General features: G+C 43.7%; 1 protein-coding gene across 1 annotated transcript in view; it reads left to right on the plus strand.

Annotated features, from left to right (window-relative positions):
* ARHGAP35 (Rho GTPase activating protein 35) overlaps nt 1-23,540 on the plus strand; it is a 112,797-nt gene continuing 89,257 nt past the window's right edge. Inside the window, exon 1 of the mRNA XM_058529683.1 lies at nt 1-244. The gene's annotated coding sequence lies outside the window, so the exon portion shown is untranslated. The remainder of the gene's footprint in view (nt 245-23,540) is intronic.

Below are 23,540 nucleotides of genomic sequence, written 5' to 3' on the forward strand. Positions count from 1 at the left end.
TCCCGCCCCTCCCCCTTCCCCTCCCCGCCCTCCCGCCCCGAGGGAGAGCCGCGGCGCGGCGGGAGGAGGAGGTGGAGGAGGCGGAGGAGGGAGCCCGCGAGGGAGGGTCCGCCCGGCCCCCCGCCGCCGGAGCCGCCGCCGCCTCAGCTGCCGCTGGACGAGGAGCAGCAGAACATGGCGCCGGGGCCGCCGTCGCCGCTGTCGGGATCCCGGAGTCCGGGGCCGCGCTGAGGGCGCCCAGCTGGTGAGTGCGCGAGCTCGCGGGCCCCGGCGGCGAGGCCGGGCGCCGCCCCGCTGCGGGGTCCAGGGGGAGGCGGGGACGGCGGGGCCCGGAGCCCGCGAACAATGGAGGAGCCGGAGGGGGAGGGGAGGGAGCGGCCCCCCAGCCCCCCGGGCCCCGCCGGCCCAGCCGCTTCGCGCTGCGGCCCGGCCCACGGGGCCCGCCTGCCCTGCGGACCTGCCCCTGCCCGCGCCAGCCCCGCTGTCCCCGCGGCTGCCCCCACCCTCCGACCCATTGGGATCTCGGGGTCTGCCCCGGCCCCCCCACTTCAGCCCCGCTGGTCCCGACTCTGCGCCTCCCCCTTCCCCCTTCCGCCGCTCCGTAATGCCCTTCGCCCCTCCTGCACTCCGCAGTGCTCCCGGGACCCACCTCCTCAGGGACCCTTCTGCATCCTTTAATTCTGGACCCCCACTTTGAGATTCGTGAGTCTTCTGCCTCCTCTCCGATTCCGCTCTCACCGCCCTTCTGCTCTGTCCCCTTCTTTGACCCATCTGCTGTTACCCCTCCTCTCTTGCGCCCCCAGGAGCTGTCCCTGTAGGACACGCGGTTCCACCTCTTTGGAGAGCCATCTGAGACCCTGTTCGTCTTGGCACTGCTGCCCCAGGTCTCTTTGGACTTAATTTCACGTCCCTTTGGGCCCTGTTGCCCACGCACGGAATCTGCTGCACCCCAAAGATGCCCCTGGGCTCTCGGCCGCTTCCAAGCCTCAGTTCAGTCCCCTGCCCCTCCTCGGACTCGGGTGCACCGGGCTTGCCTCCTCCCGTCTCAACCTTGCTCCCGTTTGCCGTTCAGACCCTTTCCTCTTCCAGACCTTTCTGCTCTTTGCCCAATCTCGGATCTTGCTGTGCCCTCTAGCCTGCTTGCTTTCCTTCTCTGCCTTCCACGAAGCAGCCTCCTCCCGCCTCTCTGACCCTGCAGCTCTTTTCTGCCATTCGCTTCTCTGCCCTCTCTCCCTCAGCCTCTCCGCAGCCTCGGTGCTGCCCGGAACCCCCAGTTCTGCGCCGGTGTTCTCCTTGGGTTTCCTCTCCTCCCCACCTCCTCACTGGCACTCTTGAGCTGTTCCATTCATTTACTCCCCCTTTCTGACCTGTCTCCCCTTCTGTTCTTCTCTGCTTAAGGCTTGGTTCCCGACTGCTCTTTGCTCCGGGTCCTCTCCTTTCCATTTTGGCCCTTCGTAGACTTGCCTTTTACCTAACTAAACCATTGATCACTTTTCTCTGACCTGTCACCCTTTCCCCTCCCGTTCTGCATCTCACAGAGCTCCCCAGATCTTTTTTGCACCTGCTTTCTCATTTGTTCTGTTCTGCCCCCTCCTCTCCATTTAATGTTTTCTTCCTAGCTCTGCCCCTTTCGGAGCTGTCCACTTGCCCACCTATTTTTATGACCCATTTTCACTTTCCTACTGCTGCCCCCTCCTGGAGTGGGCCTCTTTAACCCTGGTCTTCTCAACTGCGTCCCGCCTCTGTTGCCTCTCAATTCTCAGTTTTCCACCTGGCTCTCCCCCCACCATTTTGATTCAGCTCTCCACCTCCAGCCTCTCCTTGCTTGTATTCCTCCTCCCTCCTCTGCCCTCCCTCTTACCTCCTTCTTGAGTTCTCCTTTCCTTGATTCTGCCCAGTATTAGAGATGTCTTCTAAACTATTCCTTGTCATCATCAATCATCAATCATGATCATGATCATGATCATCATGATCCCCCCCCCCCCCCCCCCCCCCCCCCCCGTCAGCTTTGGAGGGGAAGGGGCTGGCTTTGGTCCAGGGTTCTTTGGGCTCTGATTTAGACTGCAGATTCTTTCAGCACCCTGACCCTGAGGGTCTTATCCCCAGGGATCCTGGGAGATCCGGGGAAATAGGTGGGGGTTGGTGGGTGGGTTGCTGCTCTCTGGAGCCTGGGAATGTCTCCCCTTTTCCCCCCACTTCTACCAAGGTTAGTGGGGGGGGGGCTAGATCTCTTCGCATTGCCCCATGTTCTTTCTCACTCCCATTTTGCTCCCCAGCCCCTTCAGATCCCTGGGCTGTACAGCTTTGTGTCCTTCGGAAAGGAGAGTGCAGCTGCTCACAGGGTCTTTCTTCTCTTCCTCACTTTCCCTCCCTCCTCCTCTGGGCTGTTGTAAAGAGACACTTGTACCCTCTCCCCCTTCCATCTCCAAGCCAGCACCCCTTGCGAGAATTTAGGAGTGCATTTTTTGAGATTTTTCTGGCTGACAAGTCATATTTTTGTTTTACCCCCCCTTGCTGGGGAAATGCTGTTTCTCAAGTTCTCCCAATCCCACAGGGAGGTTATGGCCACACTTGGTATTTACGGCTCTGGGTCTGCAGAAGCTGCAGTCTTGCCTTCCGTGATGGCCTCTGGTTCTCAGTGTGACCTTTGGGAGGAGCGGGAGGGTGGGCTTAGTTCTTTTTCACCTCTGCCCCCGGAAGGCTCTAGCTTCCTGGTCTTCAAAATAGTGAGGGCCTGGGTTTGGAAGGCTCTTTGCTGTGGTTGTTTGTTGAAAGAGAGAGTGCCAGGTGTCACTCAGATTTCTGCCCTCTGGTCTTGCAGGCACTCCCAGCCACACGAGCGAAATGCCTCTGGGCAGATCCGTGTTGGATGGGGGTTAGGGGGGCTCATCGGTGTACAAGGAGGATGTGGGTGGGCCTTGACACTCCCCAAGTCTTCTGAGTGACCTGATTTGAGAAATCAGAAATTAGAGTGAGAATGGGGTGCCAGGACCTGGCTGATCTGATTGGATTTTTGGTCTTATTACCTAGGAAATGTCCCTTAGCTGCCTTTCTTTGAGCTGCCTTTCCTTCAGTGCTCTTCTGTTGGGGCACTGTTGGGGGTGGGGTTTAGGAAATTCTTTCAGAGGAAGAGGTGGTTTTTACAGAAAAGCCGTCCATCCATTTTCCTTCCTTAACTTGAGAGAGAGAACCTTTTGCATGTTCTAGGTTTATTTATTTTATTTCTTAAGTAAATCAAAAGCCTGATTTTTTTTCCCCTGTGGCCTGGGGCAATTGCATATTAAAGCAGCCATCCAGCTGTGAAGGAGCATTTACTGGAAGGACTTTATTTCTTAACTGAGCTATGATCAAACTTTGTTTACTTCAGCACTTATTTAGAAATACTTTGCTGTGAACACATTCGAAATAAAAAACATTCACTGTCATCTACAGAATTGGCCCATTGACTCATCAAACGTTAGGGCATTTGTATATGAGACAGGGAGGGGGTTGGGTAGTGGATCTATATGGCTCCTTTAGCTTCTGACATCTCAGGACTTTAAATTTTCTGACAAGCAGAGCCTGGTAATTTTAATACTTCATGGCATTTATCTTCACCATTATTGACTTAAAGAATTTTGGTTCATTTCTCTTGTTTCTTTTCATTTTCTGAGTTTTGGCCTTGTGAATCATGATTAGTTCTCTGAGTTTATGTTAGAGTTGATGTTCCCCATGTTGGTATAAATAGTCGTTTTGTTTTTTATTCTCAATGTGGAAGTGATAGCTAATTAAGAATAAAAACAACTGTGTATGCAGTACTGCTTCAGTTTGTGTTCCAGAGTAGTAACATCATTGGCAGCCTAGAAAGTTTCTGCATGCCCACAGCCTGAGTTTACATAATAGGAAGAGAGGAGACAGAAGAACAAAGAGCTGATTTTTCTTCCTAAACTGGTAACTGATGTTCCAGAGACTGTCAGATTTCTCCAGTGGTAGCAGAGGCTCCAACCCCAATATCAACATTTGCTTTCCTGATGGCGTTGGGTGCTACAGAAATCTGAGGTGGTAGCCTTGGCCGACTGGAACAGTTCATGTGCCAGTTGGGGGCGGGGTATGGAGCAGGAGATGGCGGTAGACGACTGTTTTCAACCTGGTAACATGTCTTCAAGGGCTCTTTCCCTGCCTACAAAATCTTTGTAATATTGGCCTGATCAAAGTTCCTCCCTTCCCTTCCTTTTTTTTTTTTAAAACCCTTCATTTGGCTATATCCTCCTCTCTTTCCCATCTCCCGTTTTTTCTTGGCCTGATGAAGGCCAAAGCACGTATGTAGGACAATACAAAATCAGAAAATAGTCATTCCTCTTGATACTGGCCACATGGAAGAAGTTGTCGTGTGCAGATCCCTGGGCCTGACTTTTGGCAAAGGACAGTCTGGGAGGAGCGAAGGTTGCACAGATGACTGTAAACCACACCCTCCTAGGTGTTTGTGTCTGTATGATGAGGAAACACATCAGATGAACACAGTTGGAGACTGAAAAGGTGAGAGTGGTTGTCTGTCTCTCTGGTCTTGTCTGCTTTCCCATCTTTGGTGTTCTGAAAGGTGTTAGCCCCCTTAGGGCCTCTGTGCTCTGCTATGACTATTGTCATTCACCACCTGGCAGTCTAAACAGTGTGTTAATTTACCCAGTCAGTGTGACATTTGATTGATCATCTAGTCCAGTTGTTTAAAATTTCTTTCTCACACTACGTGAACTAGATGAACTGGGAGATTCTCTACGTGAGGAGGGATGGTGACTAGCAGAAATCCCTTGGATTTGGAGCAACACAGTTAGAAACTCATGCCTAGTCTGGCCTCCTCATTTACAGATAGGGACACGGAAGGCTTGCAAGGGGCATGGTGACAGGCTTCCTGTCATAGTTGAAAGAGTGCTGGAGACCTTCTTGTCTAGGCCTTAAGCTAATTAGTTGGAACCTTGGACAAACTTCTTCACCTCTCTGGGCTTCACATTCCTAGTCTGAAGTCTAATATGCCGTCCAGTTCTGATTGTAGATTCTTGTTGTCCTGGATCACATACAGGGGACTGGGAATGGACTCTTCGTGCCCCCTTCATCAAATCCTGTAGCCCAGGAGGGGGGGGTGGGGGGCGCAGGGTAGGCGCTCTTCCCCTTGGGGGAATGCAGTAAAATGAATTGGATTACCTTTGTTGCATACTTTTTCAAATATAAGATAAACACTGCGTCTTTTTCAGTCATTCGCATGAAAATTAGTTTATAATTTGGGGGGAAAGGGGCATCCAGATGGTATTAACTACCTAACTAAAACCATACATCTCTTTTAAAAACAATATGGAATTTTTCAAGCTGAGTCATTGTTGACCTAGGCTCTCAAATAGCAATAGTCTGAATAGCACTTGAATTGCTGGTATTAAGAAATACAAACAAATCATTCATGTTCATCTTCCCGAAAGTTTATTTCTGTTTAATTTTTGATACAATGTTTTATCACGCTCCATCTGTGAAGAATTCTTGAAATTAACTTTTGGTATCTGTCAGTCTGATTTTCATTTATTTGCTTCTCTGATATTAAGGAACTCCAGTAAGTTGATATATTAGAGGAGAACCAGGTACTTCCAGCCATGAAGCATCATCACAGGAAATTTATTTTAGTTGAAAATAGCCAGACTTGCCTATCTCCTTCATCTTCCTTTATTGAAATGAACGTTATCATTTTATGGAATTTTCAGCGGTGGTGACTGTTGCCTTATGTCTCTATAGGTATTTCATACCTTTTCTTTGCTCTCCTAGTGTCTCTGTATTCTTATTTGGAAAATGTCCTCTTGCTGGTCACTGTAGTAATATTTACACTTGGTAGTCGAATGTGAACAATGAGAGGCAGCTTCCTCTGGTGTAAAGAATGTTGAATTGACAATGAAGAGAGCCAGGTCCTAGCCCTGGCCTCGCTGGTGACTTGGGCCAAATCATTTTTACTTCTCTGTGCTGCAGTTTGTGTATTTGAAAAAATGAAGTGGTTATGCTAGTTGGTTCCCATTCTGCCCTTTTTTTTTTTTTTTTTTTTTTTGGTGAGGAAGATCAGCCCTGAGCTAATGTCCGTTGCCAATCCTCCTCTTTTTGCTGAGGAAGATTGGCCCTAGGGCTAACATCTGTGCCCATCTTCCTCTACTTTATATGTGGGATGCCACCACAGCATGGCTTGATAAGTGTGTAGGTCCATGCCTTGGATCGGAACCTGCGAACCCCGGGCCACTGAGGCGGAGCACGTGAACTTAACCACTATGCTACCGGGCCGGCCCCCTCCCCTGTTCTGCCTTATTTTATATCTAATATTACTTGATTGTCTTTTCTCTCTAGATGGTAAACTCCGTGAGGATGGGGACCCTCTTATATATCTTTTATTTCCCAACACATCTTGCAAAATACCTTATACGTAGTAGGCCCCCACTACATACTTGTTGATTGAAGCCAAACAGATGCCAAAGTCTTTTTTTTCTTTTCCTTTCTTTTGGAGGGGTGGGGGGGATGTGTGCACCAACCGTTAAGGGCCACTTTTAGGCTTTAAACTCTTAGAGGGTGTGCCCCCCGGTCAGCATTTAGCATTTAATCCTTGTGCATATATATACACATACATCATAGGTGTCTTGACCAGGGTTGCACAGCTGATAGCCTTGTCTGTCTGATTTCAAAATTTGTGTTTATTTTATTAGGCTGCCTTGCCTCTCTGGGATATAAGAATAAGCTATAGTTCCTCCCCTTGAGGAATTTTTTAGTCACTTATAAACAATTAACTATGTAATACAGGGTGGGATGAGGGAGGTAGATGTTGAATAGACTATCTGATTAATTTCTGCTCCTTGGGAGTCAGTCCCATATTAATCTTAAAGATTTTCATATTCAGAGACTGAGCACACAGTGGGTTCCATATTATAGTATTTTGAAAAGAATCTATAGCCGCAAGTACAAGCTTGTTTTTCTAGCCAGTATATTGAAAAAGTTGGGCATTTTATTTCTGACCTGGGTTCAAACCCAGGTATAACAAAACTATATGTAAGTAAATTTGTCTAACAGAAAGAAGATAGAAATATTTGGTCACGTAATGACTCCTTCAGTCTATATTTTCTTTGGCAAATAGAAAAGTATCTGAGTAGCTCTTGATTGAGAGATTTTCTTCTGAGAAAACTCTAGGCAACTAGAAATGTAGAAATAGAAATGCACTTTGCTCCTTATTTGTGTGGAGCTCACTATGATGCTTTCTTTAAAAACTGCAATTCAAAAGTTATTAAATAATGTTGGGGTGAAAGTATGTTGGCTAGCTGTAGCTAATAGCCTCCTGAAGTATAAAAAAATTAAAAAATATTCTTGCCTTGTACTTCTCCCATCTCCATTTAAAAGAAAGGTCAAAATCGTGGCTTGGTCTCTTGCAGCCTGCACTACTTAGGATAAGACAAAGGAAAATGATTACTGTTAATTGCCACGGGCAATTAAAAAGGATTCTTTGTTCAGTAACAAATTGATTGTGTACAAATGAAAGTCAGGCCTGCATTAATACAAGATTATTAGATTCTTGCAATCTGCATCTTCAGCTAGAGCGGCTTTCATTTCAAGGGAATTATTTCACTGGGAATAGTGTTCCTAAATGCTTGGTGATGAAAAATATCACTAGGTTTTTATTTTTCAAAAATGCTTATTAAGTTCGTAGGTGGAGGTCTGGTGGCTGCTGCTTTTGTGATATTTTTAATGGCCTGAAATCACTGAATACTTGTTTTAATGCTGCCAACCTGTAGGAAATTTCTTCCTCTAATAGGTCACTCAGTTGAGGAATAAAGATAAAACCTTTGATAAATGAAGAAGGGAAGAAGGCCCCTGACTGCTGCGAGAGTGGGTCTCAGCTGTTGGCATATGCCCAGTATTAGTCAGCAGGCACACAGGCATAAAAATGGCAGTGTTGCCTAAAGTAGTTGTGATTTGATGTTGCGTGTGTACACAAGGAATACATATATTTTCTTATGTACAAATTCCCTTTGTAAATTTTTATATTTTCTTAAAAAAATTAAGGTACAAATTACATGTAGAAAAGTGCGTCAATCTTGTGTACATTTCTGAATCTTTTACAATGTTGTACAGGCTCCTTTTTCATATGATAGGGCATAATTTCCTTTTCCACTCAGTTCTTTTTAATAAGTTGGAAATCAGTTGAGGGTCTCTATATGTAAGGTACTTAAGTCATGACTTTAATATACGAATGTGAATGTGTAGGACAATATTTATACCTTTTCCAAGTTTGTTCAAGGTCACATACCAGATAAAGTATGATAAGAATAAGAATATAAGAATAGTAAGAATAGCAGTCTCTTACAAATTACCACAAGTGTCGAAAGCATTCTTTTAATAACAGATCTTCCCTGCTTATGTTGTAATTCCAGATTTTTTTGGTCTCTCTTTGCTGGGAATTAAAATGAAAAAGGTGGTGGTCACTGCTGTTGATATCATAATGGGACTGTTGGGCGTGCAAACTGGTGTGAACTTTCTGGAAAGCAGTTTGGCAATGTTTTAAGAGACATACAATCCTTGATGTACTTATAGGAATCTATATGGACCAAGAAATAGAGATGAGGACCAAGATTGTAATACAAAGATGTTAATTATAGTGATGTATATAAAAGAATGAACAAACAATCTAAATGGTTTAACCTTAGGGGAATCGTTGCTTTATGGAAAAGTATGGAGTCATTAAAAAGGGATGTTTTTGGAGAATTCTTAACGTGGGAAAGTGCACACAAAATAAAATTAAGTATGAGAAAAAAGCAGGATGTAGAACCATAAACAGTTTTATTCCAGTTATTTTAAAATATATATGGGAAAAAGTGGGAGAAATAAGCCAAAGTGCTGTTAGTATTTATCTAAAGTACTGAAATGTTATAGAATTTTGAGTGATTAAAAAATTTTTTTCTGAGTTTTCCACAATGGTTTTACTGTTTTTGATTCAGAAAAAAAAGGATAAACAATTTTTTTGCAGTGTGATTGTATTTTGTTTTTTCTCATAAACATATGAAGGTAGAATTCAGCTGAAAAGCAAGAAATCACTCCTAGTGAGATGTTTTGGACTCTAGTGTACCTGTGGAGGTGAGGCAGTCACCTTTCTTAGAACAAGAACTGAATTATTAGCAGTATTACCGGTAATAGCAACAGTATGTTTATTGAGTACCCGGAGACTGCTGAGTGGTCTCCCACATCCTTCTCGCAATCATCCTCCGAGGTGGGGGGCTTTTCATTTTCTAGCCAGGGAGCTGAGGCTTCTAGAGGGGACTTGCCCAAGGTCACAGGGCTGGTAGGTCCCTACGGCAGTCTGGGGGCCTTTACTCTGAGCTCTGCTCTCCACCACCCTCTCTGGTATGCTCTACACTTTCCAGAACTGGTTGCACCCCAGAGAAGAGGAGAACTCCAGTCTACTTGGTGGCGGATAGCTGTAGCTGGACCCTCAGTTCTCTTTTCAGCAAGGTGTCCCTCCCCCACCACCCCAACCGTGCTTTTTTTTTTTTTTCTAAAGATTTTGTTTATTTTTTTCCCCCCAAAGCCCCAGTAGATAGTTGTATGTCACAGCTGCACATCCATCCAGTTGCTGTATGTGGGACACGGCCTCAGCATGGCCCGAGAAGTGGTGCGTCCGTGCGCGCCCAGGATCCGAACCCGGGCCGCCAGCAGCGGAGCGCGCGCACTTAACCGCTAAGCCACGGGGCCGGCCCGCAACCGTGCTTATTTTAAGAGAAAGGAGCCATTAGTATATTACGTTTTCCTTTTTTTGGTCAAAATCAGGAATGGCCATGAAATTAGTTATATCTTGCCTTTTATGGGCCAAAAATCTTTAAACAAGATGTAAGTAATTTTATTTATTTAATATATTTAATTAATTTTATTTAAATAATTTAAATAATTAAAGGCTATTAAGCAGAAGAGAGAAACTAGTTCTTTGTAGCTCCAGAGGATAGAGATAGAGGGAGACGAGTGTTATTTTTCCTTTTTCCTCCCCATTCAGCCAGTGTTTGGGTGTTTGCACCGTTTAAAGTACCAGTTATACAAAACATGCCTCCTCCTCTCACAGAGAGTTGATAACGCTGTTTAGGAAACAAAAACAGTTTCTTCCCTTACAGGTAACACAAGGAACACCCTGTTTCTGTACCAGAAAGTAAAAAATTTAGAAAGCCAGTGGCCTGATTTTTTTCCTGATCTCATCTTAAAAAATTAAGTGTGACCGAACATTTCAACACGAGAATTCACTGACTAGGAAGATAAATTTCATCTTATTATGAGAAAGAACTTTTTAAGAAAGTGGTCCAAGTTCATGTTTTATCTTGAATGAGGAATAATTTGGAGGTTTAGAAATTTACCTTGTTTGTTTTTATTATTTAACGATACATTTGCATACACATATACGGTCATTCTTTGTTTCACATGAGGGAATTCGGGAAGACCTGACATTCAGTTGCAGTGTGAAGGGGTTTATAGTCAGACATCGGGAAGAAATCTCGACACAGTTTTGGAAGCGCTACGGGATTTTTTTCTGTTTTGTTCTCCCATTTGTTCTGTGAACCCGTCACGTTTATCCTGGAACACATCAGTAGGAGTACAATATTTGTTGAATTAAAGGTATGAATTTTTGAGAGAAACCAGGAAAAAATAAGGTCTCTGGCACCTTTCAGACCTGAGATTCCTCAAGTGATGCAAAGAACCCTTTCTGCCATTAGTTCATTTTGCTTCTTACAAACTTTGTGACTTTGGACAAGTCATTTGTTTCAATTTGAGTTCTCATCCATAAAATGGGCCTAAATACCTACTCTGCCTGCTACAAAAGTTTTTTATGTTGTCCTTCCAGATTTTTTTGAGAATTGAAATGCCAAAAATGAGTGTGGAAACTGTGTCAAGTCGGAAAGCCTTTCAGTTTTCTGGGAGAATGACAGAGAACAATTTGGTAATTAAACTGTGTAGGTGAGCCCGCATGTTAGGGTGCTACCAAGGCAGCATAGGAAAGTTGGAATCCTTAGAGCAGCACAGGCTGTTGACCTGTTCGCTTGTGACTTGGCCCAGGGAGCAGTCAGTTTTAGGGCCTCATCAGGAAGGGTCTCACACATCTGACTGGTGTGGGTCATGGGCGGAATAGCAGTAGTCAGGGTCTGTTTGGTCTTCGCAGTCTTAGGACTGAGGCCCAGTTACTCTTTCTCATCATGACCCGTGGCCTCGGCTTGAGTCCCCATCCCACCTCTTGCCCTCTCTGTACCCTCACACCAGACACTTAAACTTTTGGTGCCATACACACGTCATCTGTGAAAGGGGGAATAGAGTGGTGTCTACCCATAGGGTCACTGTACAAATTGAGTCGGATAGTGTATTTAAGAAGCTCCCTGGGTCATGGTAAATGCTCTGTAAATGTCATTACACTGTGATGGTTCCTGAACTTGGCTTTTATAGTCCAGCTAAAGAATATGGTGGTGGGAAAACAAATACAAATTTACCAGTTTTTAGTTTTTATGAGGAGGGCATTAAAAAAAAAGGAAATAAAAACCATTATTTTATTAAAAAAAATAGGATCCAATATTAGAATAAAAACTAGCTCTTCTCAGGGAAGTTGGCAGCCTTGCAATGACATGTGAACTAACGTGTACGTTTCTGATTCTCATTTTCACGTAGACTGGGGAAAACTTTGCCGTAGGCCAGCACCAGTAATATGTGGACAGGTATTTAGATAGACAGACATAGATTCATGTCCTAGTTCCTCCGTTTATTCTGTTACCTTAAACAAGCTGTTTGACTTCTCTGGGCTTAGTTTTCTGTGGTGTAAAATAAAGATACTACCTCACAGCGTTGTTGTGAGAAACGGAGGTAATGTATGGAAAGTGTTTGGTATATCATAAATGCTCAATCGATAGGGATTGTTATTCTCAAATGCTAAGTTAAGTATTCGTTGAGTACTGGTTCAGTGAAATCCACTGTGCCCCACACCACTGGGGATTCCAAGAAGGAGGGCATTGTGCTTGATTGCGGAAGTCTCCTACAAGGTGTCCTTCTCTTCATCCTTTCCTCCGTCATTTATTCTCTACAAGTCACTGGAGTCACTAAAAAGAACCTGACTGTTTACCCCCCTGCTTAAAGACCTTCGGTGTTTTTCTGTTGCCTACAAGGTAAAGTCCAGATGGGTAGTGTGGCCTATAGAATCCTTTACAGCTTGGCCCATCTCGCCTTCCCAGCCTCATACTTCTCCAGAACATGCTGTATTCTTTTTCGGCCCCTGTCTTTTTGATCAAGCTGGTTCCTCTCGAGAGTGCCCTTACCAGACTTCCCTGATTGGTGAATTTCCTGCTCATCCATCAGTGCCCCCTCAAGTGTCCACTATTCTGAGACCTTTCTCCCTGGGATTGTCCTCAGCTTTGTTCCGTTAGCACTTTGCTGGTGATGTTCTACATATCCCTTGGTTTTGTGTAGTGATATGTTCGTGTGGTTCTGCATCAGTAGTCACAGAACACCCCTACTGTTCCCTTATCCCTGTCCCCCAGCCACCCATGTCCCCTTCAGAGACATCGGTGTTTTACCAGAGATACTTTTCCCTCTAGAGATACTTTATGCACATACAAACAAGCAAATATAAATATGTGTGACCTCCCCCACCCCTTTACATAAATAGTAGCATACTATAATTACTGTTCTGCATCTTCCTTTTTTTCACTTAGTATTTTGGGAGATCGGTCTGTGTTAGCTCAAAGGAAGCTCCCTTGTTCTTTTTTACAGCTTCATGGGGTTCCATTATACAGATTTGCTGTAATTAGCCAGTCTCCTATTGATGGGCATTTAATTTGTTTCCAGTTCTTTGCTCTTGCATTCAGTGCTGTAGGGAAAACTGGAATATATTGTCTGTCACGTGTAAGATTATACCTATAGGAGAAATTCCTAGAAGTGGAGTAGTTGTCCTCTACTCTTTGAAGCTAGGGATTTGTTCTTTTGTTTTCCACTTTGCCTAGTAAAGTGCCTGACTTGCCATGGGTGCCTAATTAATGCTTGAATGAAGAACAGAATAGCATAGCTGGGCAGACAAGACAGATTTTTGAAAAAAATTGAACACTGATATCCTAAGTCCATATATCAGGGATCCACAATAAAACTTGCCAAAGTTCCAGCAACTGTGCGCCCACGGCTCTGGGCGTTATGATAGCCCAGAGGACATGAGTGGAAGATGTCTGTGTAGCTTGCTCAGCTTAGGACCTATTGGACTTTTCAAAACCCCCCTCCTAATATGACAGTGTCACACCCCTCTTGCCTGTGGGCTCTCCCCTAGGGAAATCCTTTTACTTTCCACCAAGGGAAACTAGGTCTTCAGAGACTCCTGCAGTAATAATAACCAGCACTTCCTCAGTCCTTTCTATGTGCCGGGCCCTATTTTATGCACTTGACATGTATTAACTCAAGGAACCTGCATAACAGCGCTCAGAAATAGGTATTATATTTGTGTTCATTTTACAGCTGAGGAAACTGAGTCAGTACGTCAGGTAATGTAGGTGGATTCAGATAAAAGAAATTACCACACCCCCCTTCCCCCCGAAAGTACCAAATTGTTACACAGCTCTGCCAGGCTGGCTTTGTGTGTGTGCTGTCTTCTCTCTCTCTCTCTCTCTGTGGGGTTAATCACCTGTGATTTCATGTATTGACGTTGATTATTGGGAAATGATTCTCCCCTTGAAAGGTATTTGGATGAGCATAGTGCATTCTTTGGTTTGTCCCCTTGATCCCGAGTTTAGCTTAGTTGTTAAAGATTTCCAGAATGATCTCGAAGTTAATTCTAGTTCCGTTTTCCCTTCCTCCTTTTTAGTTAAGTCCTAATTGGACTTTAGAATCTAGTTGTTTCATTTGAGGGTATTTTCATCCAAGCTTATCTTAACAAAATACAGTCAAAGCCAGTTCATTTCTGTAATACTTCCTTGAAATATTTTGCTTTTGGTTTTGGGGGAATAGCCCTGGAAATTTTGGTATTGCATGATGCTGAAGGGAAGGGCCAGAGGCATGTGTTGTCTGTCATCAGCCAGCCTGGAATGCTGATTTTACTACCCATTCCAAATGCCTGTCTTCCCAGAAACCTTCCCCAGATCCTCCCTCTCTGTTTCCAAGGTCTGAATGAGCATCAGGGCTTCTTTTTAGATCAGCCCTGTCAGATAGAACTTTCTGCATTGTCCTTTACAGTGGCCGATAGCCACATGTTTCTACTTGAAATGTAGCTTGTGAGACTGAGAAACTGAATTTTAAATTTCATTTAATTTCAACTAAACGTCAACAGTTTTATTTATTTATTATTATTTTTATTTATTTATTTTTTTGTGAGGAAGATCAGCCCTGAGCTAACATCCATGCTAATCCTCCTCTTTTTTTTTTTTTTTTTTTTTGGGAACCAGTGATGATAACTTTTTTTTTTTAATTTTATTTATCTCTTTTTCCCCCCAAAGCCCCAGTAGATAGTTTATGTCATAGTTGCACATCCTTCTAGTTGCTGTTTGTGGGACACGGCCTCAGCATGGCCAGAGAACCAGTGCCTCGGTGTGTGCCCGGGATCCGAACCTGGGCCACCAGCAGCGGAGCGCACGCACTTAACCGCTAAGCCCCGGGGCCGGCCCCTCAATTAAACTTTAAATAGCCAAATTATTGGAGAGTGCAGATCTAGACTATATGGTCCACAAGAGAGGGATTTTCCTTTTTCTTATTTCTCCTGACTCTGGCATAGGACCACGCTCCTTATGTGTTTGATGAATGTTTGATAAATAGCCTTCAGTGGCTAAAATATGTAAGGAAAGTTAAAATACTCCTTAAATTCTACCTCCCAAGAATAACCATTGTTAACAATTGTGTTTTAATTGTGGGAAGAGTTGCTAGTTTTTATTGACGTTGCAGTGATTTCTGCATAGGATTCATCCTTGATTCTAGAAATCGACATTGATCAAGATTGTTGTAGGTTTAGGAGTTTAGGAGATGGAGGCGTAGAATGCAGGTCATAAATATAACAGAAAGAAGTGTGACTAGTATTGCTCAAGTGCCTTTATAAAGTTTATTGTGACATAATGGAATTCTGTCCTAATGATTAGAGTCCTTAGTGAAAGTCTAGGGAAGAGAGGATGAGTCAGCCTTCTTTCCTCTTCTGTATCCCAAATCATTTTACCAAATGATTTAGCATTTCTTTTGAGGATGAGCTGAATGTTCAGGTAATTTTGGCTTGACTCCTTCTTGGGGTGGTTGGGGTATTTGAAGAGAGAGAGATAAAAAGGGAATTTAATATTTGCTGGCAAGACTGAGGAAACAAACGAGTCTGCTTGAATTTCTTTTCTCTTCCATGGTGGAAGCAGCACCTTAGGCCAAGTTCTTTTTGTAAATGGTGTGTTTGCGTGTGTGTACACACACTTCTTTCCTGTGTAAAGATGTCACTGATTTCATATTTTTGTTAAATTTCTTTGAATCCCCAGTAGTTTTCCCTACTCCACGTCATCTGTTTTGGTAACTTCCATTCTGTTCTGAGATGATGCATTTACCTTCCGAGTGGGCTGGTGATGTTGGGGGGTGGGAAGGCATAGATGGAGAGAGTGATGATAAATGATAAAACTGTGGTGCTCAGAAGGAAAGGAAGGAATTTTAAAAAGTCTTTGAATGAAGTGGAATGTGGGATCCTGGATTGGATCCTGGAACAGAAAAGAGAATTAATGGAAAAACTGGTGAAATCCAAATAAAGTCTGTAGTTTAGTTTTTTGTTCCAAAGATAATTTCTTTGTTTTGAACACGTGTACAATGGTTATGTTAACATTAGGGAGGTGGGTGAAGGGCATATGGGAACTGTCTGTAATATCTGCAGCTCTTCTATAAATCTAAAATTATTCCAAAATAAGTTTAAAAAGAAAAGAAAGCTAGGAAAAGCAAGAGCATTCGAGGGCTGTGACTCCACCAAGGGGGTGTGTGTGTGCATAAGATTGGATGATCTCAGGGCCCTCCAGGAGCTCTGCCTGTCTCTGCCACTTCCCTCCCTAAACTCAGTGTTCGGCCCTGTTGGATGACTGTACTCTCCCAGAGACCCTTGCTTCTGGGCCTTTTCATATACTGTTTCCTTTCTTATTATATGTTCTCCTGCCATTCTCTACCCCCAACCAGACCAAACCAAAAAATACAAAAAACAAAGAACTCCTAAAAACCAGAAAAAAGCTTAACAAATTCCTTTGAATTCTTTAGGTCAGGTGTAGATTTTATTTCTCTTAGAAAGCCTGCCCTGACCCTCAGTGGTCAGCTGCTTGCTGGAGTTTGCCTCGAGTACACCCCTGACTGGCACTTCCTACTCTGTGTTTGAATTGCCTCTTATCTTTTCTCTTTCTCCAGCTGTGTCTTAAGCTCCCTGAAGGGGGGGGCTGTGCTTGTCATCATTTTAGCTCTAAGCATGTAACCCAGGAGTCTAGGCATCGTGGATGTTCAGGAACTGTTTCTTGAAGAAAAAGGTCCACGATGAGAAGCAAGACTCCTGCTCACACCTGGCAGGCGCCCCTGGCAGTTTCCCTCATGCCCTTAGGGAATGGCGGCTGCGGTTCACTGTGTACCAGCATGCATGCGGCAGATGGCCGAATCCCCGCCAGAGAGGGAAATCAGGGCTGTGGAGAGGAGAAAGCACAGCTTTTTACAGGCTTAGTCTTGTATTTCAGGCTCCCAGGGGTCCAATTTAGGAAAATACTTTGTTTTAAAATCTGCTAGTTATGTAGCATTATCTTTTTCTGTACTACATGAATTTATATCTCATATTACTATAAGAGATAATGTGTAGGTTATTTTAAATCTGTTATTTAGTAAACCAGTCAACAATTATGAATTATGGAGAAGGTGTACAGCCCTAGTTGGAATACATAATACTGTCAGATATGGCCCCTGCTTTTGAATTTCTTTTTCTAGTTGTGGGAGCTAGAACATCCTTACCCACAGTTTCTTACTGTGGCTTAATAACCTGAATCAGTAGCAAGAGGAGTAGGGGCCGTTGTGGTGGGTAGAGAGTGCTAAAGCCTCTGTCTGCAATTTCCCTTCGTGTCCTGTGACCTCTAAAAGACAGCATGGTTGCTGCATTTGGGTTGCTTCCAGTTAGCAGTGCAGCTGCTAAGCAAAGGTTATGAACTTAAAGGTGTGTGGACCCTTAAAGGATTGGGAGGGGGAGTGTCCATGGTGCTGCATTTTGGTTCCGTTTATTTTCTATGGAGAGAGGATCTGTAGCTTTCATTAAATTCTCAAAGGAATCCATGACTCAAAAAAGGTTAGCCCTACTGGTTTAGAGAGTGACACTGGGACCCGGGGCCTCATTCGTCTCCCTTTATTTTTCCGCTCTAGGTCGGCGCTGCATTCTGTTTTTCCCTGATTCTTATTTGGAGGAGTCCTTGGTGCAAGGAACTCTACTGTTCAACATCTAAGGGAGGATTGTGTAAATTGTTCTTTTTGGGAGTTTGGTATTATGGCTCTTAAGCCTTCATCTATTCTCTCGTTGTTTAGTAAAAATGTTTTTATATTTGAAATAGCGATTATTGCTTTCCTAGGTCCAGGTAGCTGAGCAGTGGTCGTATAAAGAGGAAGGTAACTAGGTCCTGGCCCTAAATAGGCTTTCAGTGATAGACAACATAAGTGCTCAGAAATGGTAGCTGGTAGTCTCATGGGAGCAACTATCATGGGGTGTCATGGCTATAGTCTTGGAGGATGTGCAGGGTAGAATAGGAACACAGGGGAAGGATGATCTAGACTTTGTTTTATTGAAATTTCATTGTTGATTTTTCTCATTACCCAATTGATGCAAACCTTTGCTTGCAGGAGTATAACGGACTAGGTGCTTGGGGCTGTTGCCAAGCTGGAGAGGTCCAGTTGGAAACACGACAGTGACTGAGGCCCAAGCTGTGACACATGCTTTCACATGGAACTCTTTTAAAAACCATTTTCCCCCTTCTGTAGACGAGGTTCTCTTTGTCTTAGTCACTCAGCAAGTATTTATTGGACACCTAGAGGGTGTGTAATTCTGGACTGGACCCTTGGACTGGACTGTTTACTTACTAGGAGATGGCAGTATCTTTTGGTCTCTCCCCGTAATCAATGTGGTGACAAGGTCTTCTCTGCTGGGAGGCAGTATAGATGGGCTTTAGAAATCAAAATGCCAGAGTTCCAAACCCAGCACTGCCATTTTGCAGCGGGGTAGCCTTGAGTCATGTCCGTTGACCCCTCTGAGCTTCAGTTTCCTCATGTGTAGACGGGGCTGTAACTGTTACCCGCCATGCAGGACTTGTGCATTGTATACTGCATGTGAGCTGCTTTACAGAGGGCCTGTCACAGAGTTGGGCCCAATAAAAGGAAGCTGTATTGTTAATAGTGGGTGAGGATTATAAATCTTGGAGAAGTTCCCTCATTTTATTTATTCACTAAGGATAATTACTCTGTCACTCAGAAGAAAGAACATTCTACTTATGTGAATGAGGGAATTGGGTACTCCTGATTAATATTAGAAACAGTGGCTAAGTCTTTTTTTTTTTGGCCTGTTTGTTCTGTAATTTTACTAGGGTAAAGGTTTTTAATTTGAAGTTCCTGAATTTTTTGTGCGAGTGCATTTTTCTGAGGGAGAGGGTCCGGATTTTCATCAGATTGTCAAAGGATCCTTAACTGCCAAAAGATTAAGAATTGGTTAATTGACTGATTGGATGGCTATAGAGCCACAGTTGGTACCCTTGGTCCTGAAATTGTCCATCATAATAAGATATTACTGAGAGAACTTTTCTGAATAAAAAGAACATAATGAAGATACAGAGTGAATACTCAGAAGCTTTTGCATGATCTTTTTTGGGAGGGAGGAAGTGGGACAAGTAGGAAAGAGAGAGAGGTATCAGGAGGGAGTAAGAAACTGCCTGAAGAATTAAATGCCAGCTTCTTGCCCTCATATTCAGGTTATCACTCAGCCTTCTCTTCCCTGCCCCATAACTTCCAGTCAGCCTGGATCACCTGCTTTCTCCTGAACACGTGTTTGGGTTTTGTTGCCTCACGTTGGTCCCTCTGCCTTCCCTTATAATTTGCAGGTCCAGTTCTCTGTGCTTCAGGGCTCCTTCCTGATGCTGCCTTTCTTGTCATTGGCTTGTAAGTCCCTTGAGAGCACTGACTCTTGTTCATCTTTTATCCTCCACCGGCATGGCCCTTTGTATAGACTTAGACACTAAATACAGGGTTGTGGAACTAAAGTAAGGAATGATGCATAGGAAAGAACTAAATACCTGCTTAAGGGAGGAAAAGAATGTAGGTTAAAATTATTGAAAACATAAAAAATGATCAGATGCCAGTGTGAGTTCTGAGTTCCGGGAGAGAGTTGGGGAAACCCTTTTATGGCCTCAGTGACAGCCTGAGTAGGGGTAAGAACCCACGCTGAATTAGGAAGCAGGAGTGTGGGGAGCAGGTAGCCAGCGTTATGGCCTCAGGCAGGTCATGTCGCTTTTGGACTGGGGTCTTCTTCTCTGGAAGGTGGATTGGACTGTTTGAACATGTAATGAAGTTGCTGTGGACGAGCATCTACCATGTACCAGGTCCTGTTCTAGGTCCTGAGAACACAGTAGGGAACAGCCAGACAAGACCCCCTGTTTCTGTTCTAGTGGAGTGTATTGGGTGGGAGGTGAGTCCCTTCACCAGCCTTAAAATTCTGTGATCTGGAGGATGGGCACCAGCCTCTGCTTGGGATTGTTGTGAGGATGAAATGAGAAAGCACTTTGAAGATTATAAAGTGCTCTTCTCTCATTTATTTTGAGTACCGCCCTCCCCCCACCTTTGACCTATAACTTAAACAGATTAAAAATGTTTGAAATGTGTACCAAGGTCACTGCCAGCATTTTTACATTAGCCAGTCCCCAGTGAGGTTTCATACCATATTGTAAGCAAATTAGCACAGTAAGATTGGATAGAAGCTTTTTGCATGAATAAGAGTATGAAGTCGTGATCCCAGGGTTTAGGTAGATTCAGGGAGTTAATTCGTTCCATTATAAGTGAATCCCTTAACAGGATTGGGATGTAGATTTGTAATACCATCTTCACCAACTAAAAATGTATTTGAGGAGAGAGTACATTGACTTATGAATATTTTTGAAGTGTGTCTACATTAGGCTTGTTTTTGCCTTTCTATTGAGTTCTTCTCATTAGTTTTAAAGATTTCAGACTGACTGGCTCTTAAATTCTTAAAGACAATTTCACATTGGTGAAGGCTGCGTGTTGGGGAAAACCAAACTTCTCCAATGATTTGGGGCTTTCTTTGACGATAAATTCAGGATGCAGTTGTTCTCCAGGTGCTTCCATTTTGTGATTACGCTGAGGATTTTCAATTACAATTCCCTTGCCCTTAAAATTGGCCTCAGTACCCTCAAAACAAAGAGCAAATGATGCAATTAGGATGCAATCCATTGCCTGTGGATTTCAAGGAAAATTATTTTCCACACAGTTCGGAAGCTCATGGACAAAGTCAAAGCTTCCTTTTTAGATCTCGCGAATTTATCAAAAATGACCTGCTGTAAGTGAGATTCTTACCTCTAGGTTAGAGTTTTTAAGTGTGAAGTAGTGATGTGAAATTTCTAAGGTGGCTTTGATTTATGACTAAATGTCACTTCTGATTCATTCTTTGAGCTGTTTTTATTTTTTTTCTTTGAAACTTTTAAATGGAATTGACTTTGTTTATACTGCGTCCTGGTGTTTTTCACTTTTAGTGAAAGGAAAGACAGGGGTCTTTCCCTGCTGTCTCTTGTGTCATGTCTTACTCTGATGTTTTGTGAGTTCTTGAGATTGAGGTAAAAGAGATGGATTTTCACCTACCTACTGGTTTTTAGCGTAGGTATTTTAATTCCTTTAAATTTGAGACTGATTTTCTTCCCATAGTACTTAATTTTATGATTGTCCTTAGGAGGGGGCCAAGCCCCTCAAGAGTCATATGAACACTGCTGTTCAGTCAATAAGAAAGACACTTTTTCTGCAGCTTTGAAAGGGTATTTCCAGAATAGTGAAGTCTCACAATTACTTTCCTTGGCGATTTTTCAGGTGTACTTTCTGTGTGAGTAGAAATGAATTTTTGCAATGGGATGAGAAAAAAAAAACAGGTTAAATTTAAGGGCAAAATCCTCTAGCATTTTCTCTCTTCCATGGTTTGAGAAATGAAGAAAGGTGCACGTTAATGTTTTCTCACAATTAAATGCTCAGGCAGCTGAAGTTATATTAATTCTTAATTGCACGTTACTGAAGTTCACAGACAACTATTTTCCATCAAGTCTCATTTTGGAAATGGTCTTTGTGATTAAAACTATGGCAGACATTCTGTTTGTTCTGTGAGTCTTGGGTGACATCAGTGTTCCCATTGAGGACACAGCATATTGAATCCTTCTGACCTGTGAGTCATTTAATTTCCATGTCTCAGTGTTCTTATTTATAGAACGAAGAGAATACCTACCCTTCCTAGGTGGGTTTAAGAAGCTGGAAGGCAAGGTTTGTAATAGTACTTTCAACAACATAAGGCACATACACGTTATTGGGGGGAGTGTATTATTAAAGTTTTGCCTGTGGGTAGCTAAGAGACTGTCCCCCTCCCAGTGGAGAGCTCTGCTAGAGAGCAAGTGGATTATAGCGAGAGTAGCTTCTGTTTTCCCCAGAAAGCTCCAGCTGCACAGCTGTTTTTGTCTGTTCTGTCTTTGCAGCAGTGTGGTGTGGGGGTTAAGCCAGGTGCATAAGCTTCAGAGGCAGGCAGCTAGGGCCACACGAAGCTGGATGGTCTAGAATGAGTCACTTGACCACTCTGAGCCTGTTTTCTCATCGATAAAATGGGCATTGTAATAGTACCTGCCTTGTTGGGTTATTGTGAAAAATGAAATGAAATTATGTATGCATATTGTTTATTTGGTACTGTGCCTGGCTTGTGAATATTTGCTATTACTTACATAAAAGAGAGAGAACTAAATGGGAAAACAGTTGGGCCAGCCCCGTGGCTTGGCGGTTAGGTGCACACGCTCCGCTGCTGGCGGCCTGGGTTCGGAACCCCAGGCACGTACCGACGCACCGCTTCTCCGGCCATGCTGGGGCCACGTCCCACATGCAGCGGCTAGAAGGATGTGCAGCTATGACCTACAACTATCTACTGGGGCTTTGGGGGGAAAAAATAAATAAATAAAAAATCTTTTAAAAAAAAAATGGGAAAACAATTGGTGTGTGCGTGTGAGTTTAGAGCCAGTCCTAGGGCATCTTCTGTTCCTTCACCCCACTTACTGTGCAGTGAGAATGCTTCACATTGGTGTGGGACTCCTGCTCTGATGGTCCTTTCATTTCTCACCTGGCCCCAGGAAGGCCCTCAGTAAATGTTAAATGAGTGATGAACGCAGAGCCCCTCGTTGTGAAACACTGGCTTGATTATCAGAGAAAGATGTGATTTTTGATGGTAATTGCTAGATATGTTTTTGTATATTCCATTTTGTTGAGAGTTGATTATCTACGAAGGAGTCAATAAATCCCCCTTTTTCTGTGTTTGTGTGTGTGAGGAAGATAAGCCCTGAGCTAACATCCGTTGCCAACCCTCCTCTTTTTGCTGAGGAAGGTTGGCCCTGCGCTAACATCTGTGCTCATCTTCTTCTACTTTATATGGGACGCCGCCACATGGCTTGACAAGCAGTGTGTCGGTCCATGCCCAGGATCCGAAGCTGTGAACCCTGGGCCGCCGAAGCGGAGTGTGCGAACTTAACTGCTACGCCATCGGGCTGGCCCCAGTAAATCCCATTTTATCAGAACTTTTCATTTGCCAGTCTCTGAAAGGAATTTATTGTGCCTAATACTTGGAAAGTGCTTGTATTGGGTTGTAGGACATGGTTTCCCGCCGTAAGGTTGTTAGAGTAGGAATGGACCAGCTAAAAAGATTCAAGCATTTATCTGTTAGGCATGTTGGCAAATGAAGTATGAAAATGACAACAGCTGATGGCCCAGTCTCCCCAGTCAGCCTGGAAAAAAGTGAGAGTCCAGCTTCTTTGTGTACTCATTGGGGTTTACATCTTCTCTAAGGTTTCCATTTCATGAAACATTTTTCGTTCGTGGAAAACTGGGTCAGCAGATGATATGATGAGGGGCTACAGGAGTGGTTTTAATAGTTGTTAACCTCTGAAGTTAGCAGGTTTTATTTAGCCTTTTTAAAAATTTACACCCTCCAATGCTTCTTACCCTTATCTTGGTCTAATATAGTACCTGAAAATGAATATTTATCTATTTATTTGTTTTATTTTTATTTTTTTCCTCCCCAAAGCCCCAGTGCATGGTTGTATATCCTAGTTGTAAGTCCTTCTAGTTCTTCTTTGTGGGCCGCCGCCACAGCTTGGCAGCTGACAGACGGGTGGGTGGTGTGGTTCTGTGACCAGGAAGCGAACCCAGGCCGCTGAAGCAGAGTGTGCAGAACTTTAACCACTAGGCCATCAGAGCTGGCTCCTGAAAATGAATTTAAGATAAGACTTAGAGATGTCTAGTGATCTCTGAGCAGG

Source organism: Diceros bicornis, chromosome 34 (genome assembly GCF_020826845.1).
Source record: "Diceros bicornis minor isolate mBicDic1 chromosome 34, mDicBic1.mat.cur, whole genome shotgun sequence".
Lineage (NCBI taxonomy): Eukaryota > Metazoa > Chordata > Mammalia > Perissodactyla > Rhinocerotidae > Diceros > Diceros bicornis.